Source organism: Homalodisca vitripennis, chromosome 6, assembly GCF_021130785.1.
Source record: "Homalodisca vitripennis isolate AUS2020 chromosome 6, UT_GWSS_2.1, whole genome shotgun sequence".
Classification (NCBI taxonomy): domain Eukaryota; kingdom Metazoa; phylum Arthropoda; class Insecta; order Hemiptera; family Cicadellidae; genus Homalodisca; species Homalodisca vitripennis.
In genome coordinates this window covers 74198850-74211168 of record NC_060212.1, presented here as the reverse complement: position 1 = coordinate 74211168, position 12319 = coordinate 74198850, and the positions used below count along the sequence as shown (strand labels likewise).

At 32.9% G+C, this 12319-nt stretch overlaps 1 protein-coding gene across 1 annotated transcript in view; it reads right to left on the bottom strand.

Annotated features, from left to right (window-relative positions):
• The window catches only part of LOC124364466 (cyclic GMP-AMP synthase-like), a 139724-nt gene extending 136736 nt beyond the window's left edge, over positions 1-2988 (bottom strand). The window contains exon 1 of the mRNA XM_046819977.1: positions 2741-2988. The gene's annotated coding sequence lies outside the window, so the exon portion shown is untranslated. The remainder of the gene's footprint in view (positions 1-2740) is intronic.
• Positions 2989-12319: the final 9331 nt, after the last annotated feature.

Sequence of the window (12319 nt, the reverse complement as noted above, 5' to 3'; positions counted from 1 at the left end):
GGTACATTTTAAGAGGCTTTTCACATTGATTGCCTCCAATTTAATTGTGCTGCATCCTGCAACATTCAGCTTTGAAAATGTAATTGAAATATATGTATGCTGTACTAAACTACGAAAAGGGGTTTGAAAATACAGTGATACATTTTAATAGGTTTGCCAGGTACTGAACTAAATTAAATTCAGAGGAGTACGGAGCGAGAACGCGCGGACTGCTCATTCCATTATTTCAATACACGGGCTATCTGTAGTTGGCAGGAAGGGCCCCTCCATCCCCACTCTTTCTCTCAGCAGGGCTTGATCGCCCCATTCTTCCGCTGCGTGAGGAGCTCGTGTGTTGGTCGGCTGGTAACATGTTACTACGGTAACAGGTTACTGGAACGTAATACCAACTAACTACGTTATTTTGGAAATATGTTATTACAACAACCGTAACAAATAACGGTTTTCCCCATTTCTACATGGAATCTTATTACCAGGAATAAGCCTCACAGTGCTTTTCATAAAAATAATACTTTTGCCTCTGACAATGACTAATGATTACTTCAATAGTTCTGTTGATGAAATTGTTAAAAATGCATATGATGTAAATTGTTTTATTACTTATTGAATGTTCCTAATGTAGAATCTAGGTACAGTTGGAATGTTGTAAATAATCTAGATAAAGTTAGTGTAGTGAATAGGATTAAAGCAACCAGTAGTAGATGTTTATAGAATGGCCCCTATATTTCTCAAAAGAGTGGTATTTGTATTATCACCTATCCTGATATTTTTTTTAAATATATGTGTGGTGGAAGGAATTTTTCCTGATGTGCTAAAAGTGGCAAGAACAGTCCCTATTTTTTAAGAAGAGAGCCCGATGTGAGATTTCTAGCTATCGTGCTATATTGCTGATCCCCCTTATTGCCAAAGTTTGTGAAACCTTCATGCGTACACAGTTGTGAAATTACTATGAGTCGCACAATCTTCTTTTCCCTGAGCAGTACGGTTTCAGAAGTGGTAAATCCACAGTTCTTGCTGTTGAGGCCCTTCTGAAAAGGATTCTCAATTCTTTAGAAGCAAAGACATCAACCTCTGTCATGTTCTGCGACCTCTCGCGGGCATTCGACTGCATATCCCATAATATTCTTCTTTCTAAATTAAGTAAGTACCTATAGTCTTGGGGACAGTGCACTCACAGTGGTCGAATCCTATCTAGCGGATAGAACCCAGGTTGTTAGCTAAAATGGTTTTTGCTCTAACCCGAACATTTCAAACATGGAATCCCACAGGGCTCTGTGTTGGGTCCTCACTATTTGTGATTGCAATCAATGACCTTTATTACAGTATCTCTGACAAGGTGTTGTAATTTGCTGACGACACCACGCTATTCTCTTGTCATAAAGATCTACAATTGGCTTAATCTGAAGTACATGATTTGCTTAAAGTTACCTCACACTGGTTCAAGGGTAATCGGCTAGTTTTGAATGAAACTAAAACGCAGGAAATTGTATTTAGCCTAACCAAGCCTGTCCATATTACGATTCCGTTTAGCTTTTTGTTTTGTCTTGGACTCTAAGCGAATATGGGGTGACCATGTAAACCGTATATGTACAAACTTAAATAGTTTGCTTTATTTGTTGAGAAGACGTACGTTTGAATTGCTACCCTGTTACTTAAGACAAGCTTTCTTTGCTTTTTCAGAGCCATGTTTGTTATGGTATTAGATTACGGGGCCATGTATCTAATGTCAGTAAAATGTTTCTTTTGCAGTAGAAGTCTATGGGGATAATTTCCAATGCAGGCTATAAGGATCACTGCAAACCTCTCTTTGCAGCTAATCAAGTTCTGACTGTTGTTAATAATTTGCATGCATATATATATTGCCCAGCTATAGGCTTGATAAAGACATAAAGTGTTTTCTGTTACTATTAAGTTATAATAGTTTACCCCCTATTGTACGTCTCCAATCCAAACCAAAATTTCGAAGAATTGTTAAAAGTTGGCTTACTAATAACCTATTTTATTCATACAGTGAATTCTTTGAGACTGGTACCAACAAGATGACTATATTGTAACCTAATCTAAGACATTTTTAATTTAGGGTTTCGACTGGAAAATGCAATACACTAGATGGCTGGCGCCAGTTTCAAATGACAAATTCTCTCTGTACTTTTTGACTGGAAATTATAATAAATAAACTATTATACAACAAACTAAATACAACAAAAATAATTAATTTTTGTACATTCCATGTTTGTATACAGGAATCTGCTGTCAAGCTGTAACAGTCAACGCGAGGATAGAAACCTATAAAATAATTTGTAAGTTATCTATACCCCAAAGCTAACGTACATTTTTCACCATTCATTATGAAATAATAATAAAAAAATATCCCTCCGAAGTTATTTACGGTTTAATTTTAAGCAACTACATAAATTGAACAAGTTACCTACATATCTTTGAAGTATGAGGAGCTATCCAGAAAGTGGTTACGTTTAGCGAAACCGCTACAGCCGCTACAGGCGGGACTATCAAGGCCATTTTTATGTTGGGCCATTTTCTCCGTTCAGCACCTATCCAGCTAGTAAGAGGTGCTGTAGCTCTTTGTTGTTTTACAATAGCAATTTAAAATGTCTGACGCAATTGAAAATCCTGCGTCATCACATAATCTTGAATTAGCCAGATTAACTCCTTCAGTTTTGTTAGTTACCTGTAAATTGTCATTAATAACACCCTTTACCAGTTGAATAAGATTACTTACTATTGATTCAATATTAAGACAATCCACGTGTTATTTTAGTTAATACTCGGTTAATCTTAATGTCCTGGCAGAACCACTTCACTTTATTTTCAAACTCTTGAATATTTGCATACTTCTCGTCAGAAACAATTCGAATGCCACCTGAATGTACAAAATCAAATACATCCAACAGCAAACAGAATTTTGACAAGACTGACACGAATTTTCACATTTACGTATTTATTTACCCACCGCCATTCCAGAGACCACTGCGACCTGAGATACTACTGTTTAGCAGCACAGTAACTGGAACATTTTAAGAGTACTGTGTAACATGATTTTAAATTAATATGAGTACATTTTGCACTCGGACACTAAAAGTACCGGGTACAGGTAGAAACCACAAGCAATAGTAAGACCTAACCTCACTTTCGTTGTTGTGCGTGACGGTGAAATACTTAGCGTTTTTTAAACTAAATTAAATTATATGTACAGTGCTGTGAATTGTATAAAAAAAAACTAGTTATAAAGTTTGAATGTATGTATTTGAATATAATTAATTTCTCAAGTGCCAACATAAATGTTATTTTTATATGAAAATAAACTATTTGCGATTGATTATTTTCAAATAAAATGCTCTAGAGGAAAACAGGTCACGTTCATCCCTTCCCCAGCGGTGCGCCCTGACTTCTAAGATATTAAGCGTTGTGTAAAAAATCACATACTTATAGACTGAAAACGGAGCAAGATAAATCATATCTTCAAATAACATTTTTGGTTTGTTTTGAACTTTAGAATAGCCCGAATTTTGGCTGCCTATATAAGGCACATTTCGATTTTAATTTGTTTGTTCATAAAGTTAAAAAATTGTTCACAGAGTAAGAGAGAAAGATACAGCCTCTGTCATCAGTTTTGTTATTTCAAAGTCGTCGCTTCCAAAGTTACTCACTACTCTATGCACAATCTAGTTTTGACATTGTGAATGTTGACATTCTTGTATTCAATGCTGACAGACGACAGAAAGGAGTGGTGGTAGAGGCAGAGGGTAGAACTGATTGTACTTGTAGTAGTTAGTTAGTAGTTATAGTAGACACAGACAGTGGTGTGGTGCTGCAAAGTATAGTTTGTATATAGAAAAAAGTAGAGTTCACTGTCCCAAGACATAAAACAAGAAAATCAAGACTGGAGATAAAGATAAAGCTAGCCTAAATAAAAAAAAAAAACTTATTTTAAAGTTTTGGCGTAGATACTGTGTTTTATTTATACAGTATTACAGTATTTTTTATATTTTGTTAATATATGGTTTAGTTGTATATTTAGAAAAAAACTGTAGAGGTCAAATTCTGTGATAGTGACAAGTGGCAACCTGAATTCAGACTCCTCAAAAAGTTCTAATTTAATAAATTAGCAACCTACTGGTCATAAATAAGTTGGTGTAATATTATAAATTATTTGAGGAGGTTCACCTTCATTTCTTTCTAACATAATACTAGTTGCACATATTTCAGCCTAGGCTTTGACCCATCATATTTATCAGCCTACTTGTAATTTATCGGAAATGGCTGCAAATCACAGAAGAAATAAACACAGACGAAGGTTTGCTGCTTTAGGATTTTTAAATAACATAACCCTTAATGGCTCACATTCTGACACAAATGTGGGTATGTTTATAAACATTGAAAACCTTAGAGCTGCAAATGCACAACAAGTTATGTGTGCTGCTGCAAAAGAAGACAATCAACAAGAAACAAAGTCTGGAAATGACAACTCAGATGACAAGCCAGTTGAAAATGTGTGTAATATTGAAAATGAATCCTCACAAAGTCAGATAGGAAATGTATCTCAGAAGAGTCCTGACACAGACATCAATAGACCTTGTGGATCTGGTATTATAACACCATTCCGAGAAAGGTATGTTTGCAAAATTAATGTATATGGATATAAAACACACATGCACGCACACACACACACACACACACACACACACACACATAACCTACCTAAATTTAGCCTTCCTTATATAAAACTTCCAAGTTTATAATTGATATTTGGGTGTACCTGAACTATATATTATACCTAATCCTTTATAGAGAATTATTGGTAGCCTATTTTAGTATTGTCCAGAGGCCACTATTTTTGAAGAGTTCTGCTTACTGGAGACCTGACAATGTTAGAAAGAACAGACTTTATTTGACTTATTGTGGGTAGAGTAATAAGCGATAGTAAGGGGTGGATAATAAGCGAAAACGGTATTTTTATATTGATTGTTATAATCATTGATGGGTCATACCACACCAATTCAACCAGAAAAAAATATTTTTTTAACCACCATCTTAGATTTGTATGACACTTGGTATTTTTGTTCTATATGTAAAAATAAGTAAAACTACCAATTTTGGAATTTGTATCTCACTTAGTTTTCCAGTTATGGCACTTTAAAGTTTTTACGTTTTTCAATTCCTGCACTCTGGATAGCCCCAAACAAAACATGACATAGAAAAGAAAATAATTTCTCATTTGACATTCAATCTTTATTAACATTTTGAAGGCAGGTTTCTTGAGTACTATGAAATTTGAAAAGAAATACCTCAATAGTCTTAAGTTGAACCTAAAATATTATAAAAATTTACATTTTTGATTTTTTTTAGTTAAAAAAATTCTTCTCAAGTTGAATGTTAGACTTGGTTTTTCATCACAACTGACTCGCCTTGCTTCTATAGTTCCAAAACAGTCGAGGGGTCTGTAGTTGTGAAAACTTCTAGTAACTGGAAGGGTATATAGCTCTTCAAAGCGTTTTTCGAGCTTGCAACGAGTCTGATCTACTAAGTCTTTTGAGATGAAGTTGGAATTGATTTTGGCAATTTTGGATTGACAAAATTGAAAATAGGTAGTTGCAATCAGTATTTGATTGTCAAGAGGCCTTTGATGACTTGCTTTTCGCGCCAACCGTTTAACAGTTCCTCTAATACCATCGCATTCTGTTTTGCCATGGCTTGTAGCGAAGAAAGACCATTGGCCTTTAATTTTGAAGTCTTTTTCATGAAGTGAAAGTTTCATGAAGTTGTATTTGTTCTTGTACTGCCCTGCACAACCATCACTGTAATAATAAACGTCTGTGATGTTAAGAAAATTGTCTTTGACAAATTCTATTAGAGTTTCTTGAAATAAACCATACAAACATCATGATTCAAGTCATCGTAAATGATACAGTGGGATAAGACTATTTTTACCTGGTCAATACACAAATTGATGATTGCTGGATGAACAGTTCAAGAGTCTGAGGTCCACCCTGGACCTCATCTTGAATCATAAATGAGTAATTTTCACTAAAACCCATTGATATGATGGCTATATTTGACTCACAAGCATATTTTAGGCTTTTAAAGTAGCTTGACTGACTTTTGGCAATGTAAGATTGAGGGATTAACTTTTCTACTTTGGACATCAGTTCATCAACAAATTCATCAATAGTTAATGTTTGTGTTACTATCTGCGTCCGATCTGTAGCAAACCCATTGTTTTTAATCTATTGTATCATCTTCATAGTTTTCAAACTTGGTTTGTAAGAATGTGGTCAGAATTTCTTTAAATGGACATTTTCACACGGACAGTACATACACAGACAGTGAGTCCACTGGCACCAGCCATAACACACCATTTGAGGCGAAGCGTACAAAACTTAGAGAACCCTATTTTTATTTCATGATATTCCCATTTAAAGTTTGCAAAGATTTCATTCAGATTACTTAAAATTAATCTTTTCTTCTCATATTGTTTTTTCCCTAATCTAACTACATCTTTCACACCAGGTAAAACTCTTGACTGCTCATCACTCTGATAGAAATTGACAACTAACTCAACACCCTCGGGACTCAGTTTCTTTCCTTTCCTTGCTTCAGGTTCTGTCAAAAATTCTTTTGTATCTTTGTTGTTTGTTCTTGACCAATTCAGTGATGCGGGCATTGTCAGTAGTTGTATTTTCTTCTTTGTCGAAAGTTTGGTCAGTTCACTTTTTATGTTCTCAACAAGTAAGTCCATTTCTGCTACTTTTTGCTCAGTATTTTGTTGTAATTTAGGTACTTTTGATGTCACTTCCACATCAAAAACTGTCTCAGTTTTCATTTTAACATTTTTTATGTAGTTTTTCTAGTTTATTTTGAGCATAACCAATTTTGGAGTTTTCATTCAATGCATGTAATTTTAAAGGTAAACACCCTATATCCGCCAAAGAAGAATTTAAAGAATCAATAGCCTTTTCTTTTTGTAAGTGAATTTCAGTTTTCAGTTGACATCATAAAATCATCATTATCTTTCGATTCTTCTTCACAGTTAATTGGAGTTGAGAATATAGTTTTATAGCAATTAGTACATAACTTTTTCCTCAAGTTTCACTTTTAGACCTTTTGTGATACAGGTCTTACTCTGCTGTAAATGTTCTACCCTTAAAGTATTTTTAATGGGTTTCTTGTGATTTTTATATGGGTTACATCACACCGTTTGTAGGAGTTTATACTTTGTAAATAGTTAAATCTTATGATGAAAACAGATGTTTATTATTTCTTTACTATCTAATTCACTTCTTATCTTAATAAAGTTAACCTCTTCTTCAAACACATCACACACATTTTCCAACCCCTTTTTGTGACATAAGTGGTTTTGTGGCATTCTGTCAGTTTTAATAACCCTATACTATACTTACTGTCAATTTTAAATCAAACTTTATTTAAAAGCAAGTTAAATTGTTCTTCTTCATAATTGGATTATGAAAAAACAAAAATGTAAGCAATTCAGTAGAAACAATTTTGCTAAACAAATTAACTGAAAATGTAAATTAAAAACTAATTATCTTTGTGTATTTAAATTTGTATTATGTTAAATTCACATAAAAAAATTCACCCATACACTAAAGAAAGGTAAACACCATTTATGACAATGTTTACTCAAGGAGCACTAGCAATAGACTGACTCATAATCAACAGTCAGAGTACAGAGTAACTGCAGCCTGTCAAGACATGAAAATTTCCTGTAGCAACTTGCTGCCTGTTGATCCAAACTATCTGCTTGTCTATTTTTAGACCTGAATATAACATGAATGTTAACTTTCAACTCACATACTACCTATATTCAATCAAAACTTTTAAGTGAACTTATTTACATTTATTGTAGAATTGATTCTTATTAAATAATATTATATATTGGCTTTCTCTGATTAAAATTTAAAAAAAGTATGATCAATTAACACACAATAGTTTCTTATTAAAAACCTATACTTCCCAAATAAATATTGAAATTTAGTAATAGCTAACCTTTCATTTATGAACTGTAGGTATTCAAAACGTGAAAACTTGAAAGTACCATAGCTGGAAAACTAAGTGGGATACAAATTCCAAATTTGGTAGTTTTACTTATCTTCACATATAGAACAAAGCTACCAAGTTTCATACAAATCTGAGATGGTGGGTGAAATGTTCTGGTTGAACTGACATGGAATGACCCTGATACGTAATATTTGTATATTGAATAAGTTACTAGACTATCAATCGGGAAGTATTTTTAATCCTCAGTAACAAATAAGTTTTAAATTAAAATAATGAATTTAATGGCTGCAATATAATAAGAGACCACTAACACAATCAGAGATGATTATCAAATGATTCGAATCATCGATATTCATGACCATCCAAAGGATTGAAAGCAAAATGTCGGACCAAATAACGTAATAGATATTTCAAAGAACTATAGTTTTGTAAGTTTTGAGTCTCAGAAATTAATCTATAAAAATTAATATAATTTACAAATTAAAATATAATATATAATTATCATAATTACAACAAAACAATAGCATGTGCTTACCTTATGTATTTTCAAGGATAAACGTGACTGCTTGTGGAACAAAGAATACACATATATCACTGTTCTTGCTGCCATTAGTCAATAACTAAACAGATGATTTTAATTTTGAATTTATTTCCAAACACCTTTTTATTTTGAATAAATTTTGAACGATGATGTTGAATTGAATGGTGAACACCCTACATCCATCAAAGAAGCATTTAAAGAATCAATATCGTAGCTGAGATTCAGTTTCAGTTGACATCATAAAATCATCATCATCACCTTACGATTCTTCTTCACAGTTAATTAGAGTTGAGAATATAGTTGTACAGCAATTAGTACATAACTTTTTCCCCATATTTTAATAAGTTTTCGGTTTTAAAAATATGAATATAGAAAAATTATATTTTTATATTTAAAATAAATTAATTTGTTTTTTTAAATGGTATAAAATAACTAAACTGTATTTAAGGTATTCTTGAGCCATGTAGTACTATTACTTCACAGGGTGGAGGTGTTTGATAGCATTTAAAAAAATGCTTGAATGGACCACCACCAGCTCTTTTTTCTTGCAGCCATTTAAAACGTTGCTAAGTGTTACTTTTGTTATGTTTTTACTCTATAAATGTAAGCAAATTGAAAATAGTTGGTACATTAATTAAACATATGGTTGTGCTGTCATAATAAAATATAAACAGAACTGTTCATTACATTTAACAGACTCTGAACTAATATTTTACAGCTTTAGAGACCGAGATGGAGTTTTTAGCTGTTTTTTTTAGGCATTAACATCCAGGCTGCTGTTACGTATTGGAATTGTTTCAGTGTAAAAATGTGTTTTTTAATAAAAATTATTACAGATTTTTTGGTACTATACAGATTTAGTTATAGTATTCAATGAAATAGTTTTATGATCAAGAATTTTTGTAATACAAAAAGGAAATTTTTTTCATATAAGAACATTATGTATTATAACTTTTTAGTGTTGATTTGTTTCATGTAATATTATTTGTGCTGCTAAAGAACTCCTTCTTGCACAATAAGAAATCATAAATTTTTACCAAAAAATATAGAACTTACAGGTAATAATTTAAAAAGGTGCACAATGGCCACATTTTTTAATTTTGGCTGGTACAAAAAGTAATTAAGAGTACACCTTACTAACCCAGACATTGCCTCAAAACCCTTTTACTTAAGTTGATAAACATTAATTTTACTTCTAACCATCACTGTGATTTTAAAAATGTTGATGGTTCTGAGCAATTATTAGGTCAAATTCAATTTCTTTCATATTTTAGTTTGACAATCAAGCAGTCCTTAAAAAGTAAGAAACATGGAAATTAAGTGTCATTAAGCCATTATTGATGTTGCCAAGTGGTTTTGGCATAAACAACACATTCAAATCAGTCTTGTAATGGAAAGTCTATAATAATAATTTTAATTTATCCTTAGCCTACCTTAGTTAATCGATGGAGTATACCCATTGAGATAGAGCACTAACATGGTCTGTCTGAGATTTAATTTAGGTACTATCTCGAAGAATGTTGAACGAAGCCTTCACTGAGACCCAGGGGCATTTGAGATTGGTACTTTCTCGTGTCAAAATCCTTCATTCAAATCATTACATATTCAATGTAATCTGATCATGGAAAAGTATCAATCACAAATTCCCTGGCCGTCAGTGCCGACTACAGTCGTGCCTTTGGCACCATTCGGCACTGCTGGCAAAAAAAAGGAAGAGATCGCTCAATATAGTATCTAAACATCAAGCACAGAGCACATGAGCGCGCTCATCCCCTCTTTAGTTAAGATGAGATCAGAAGTGGCGCACCCAGCATGTGGTCTTATACTAGCTCGATGAAGTTAAAAATTGCCCCGGTAGTCATACTAAAATATGAATGAAATATTTCATCCAATAATTGATCTGAATTACTAAAATTTTTGTAATGGATTATAATGATTCAGCATTAATATTTTTTTACTGTTTTTTTGTTAGATAAATATGGGATGATTGATTGTTCAAATATGAGTATAAAGATCCTTTTAATTTGTGAATACAATTCAATAAGCCAATTTCTCTCCATAGTTCTGGAGAAGAATAAGAAACATCGCATTTGCACGATACTATTTTTTTACACAATATTTAGATAACAAAAACAATACAAAATACCTTTCTACAAAAAAAAACAAATGTATCTTAAATTTTGTCCACAAAAACCATGAGAAATTAATATTTTAAGTCTGGGTGGAAGTCTGTAAATTCATTATTAACCTTTATTTATTTATGCACAATACAAATCATTTTACATAAAGAATAAAACAACATTTACATGAAAAATGGCATATTTGAGCATTAAATCAGATATGATGTTACTCAAAAATGAATTTATAAATCATTTAACAAAAACACATATACGTGTAGCAATTAGGCTATAAGATAAAAGTTAACTAATATTAAAAGAATATAGGCGTATGAATCTAACCAACCATTTGAAATTTACTGAAGGCAAAGATGGGGTGGGGGGGGGGGGGGGTGGGGGGGGGGGGGGGTGGGGGGGGGGGGGGGTGGGGGGGGGGGGGGGTGGGGGGGGGGGGGGGTGGGGGGGGGGGGGGGTTAAGGAATCTATCAGTGAATGATTACACCTTCTTATCACAATGATTACTGATACAAAAATGTATTAAACTTTTCCTTTTAATTGCTTATACAAAGATTTTAAATTATCTGTGAAATAAGTGTATAAACATAGTTTGCATTTGCAGAAAGTACGAGATGAATTGCAGATAACGAAAGTGGCCAGTTACTACATAAAAACTTTGTTTCTGTGGGAAGTGGAATATAACAGAGACTATCGGGCTGTATGGTCAGCTACTGGACGAGGTCGTCTTTTTTATGCATGTATGTCATTTCTTTTTACATTTGAAATTTAAAGTAGTTACCCTTTCTTTTTTACCTTTAGCAAAGTCTGAGAAACCACAAAAGTTACTCAATTTTTCATACTCAAGCAAAGATGTATTGCATTATTGTCTATGTAAGTCTGTAAATAAAAAGAAAGCATAATACAAGCTTTGTTGTTCAACTCTGGAATAATTCAATTAAACATTATTTAAGGACTGCATTCTACCCCTGTTTGATAAGCGTGAAGAAAAAAAGTGTTTAAATTAAATAACCACTATACTGGAATATATTACTTTATAATTAAAATTGGATGATGATAGTGATTATAACATGTACTGGTTGAATAAAATCTAGATCCACACGATTATTTTTGTTTTCAACAACCCTTGAATACTTAGAGTTTATTCGAAAACTAACTGGAATGGGTATCATATCCCGTTATATCATCACATATCTCACATATAACTCACAAATTATCATTCATGTAACACTCACTTATCCACCATAAAAATTAGACGGGTAAAACAACCAACCTACTTTCTTTTTGTGGCTTTTGTTCTCCAAAATCAAACATCAGCTGAAAGGACACCAACATCAAGGTGTAGCAGAGATAAAAAGCATATACGCCAATCCACATATTTTTCTAATACACTGTGTATTAACTTAATATACCCATCTTACAAAATCATTGTCTTGAGAGGTTTCTTTGGAGGATGTGCAAATGTGTCTGCACAACACCTCAGCATTTTTTAATTAGCTGCAGACATTTCCCATTACCTTGTTCACATATTCCATGTACTTACCTTGTGTTCCAATTTCCATTTTCCAATGTCTGTGGACGTTTTCATCAGTATCCTCGTAGTAACACT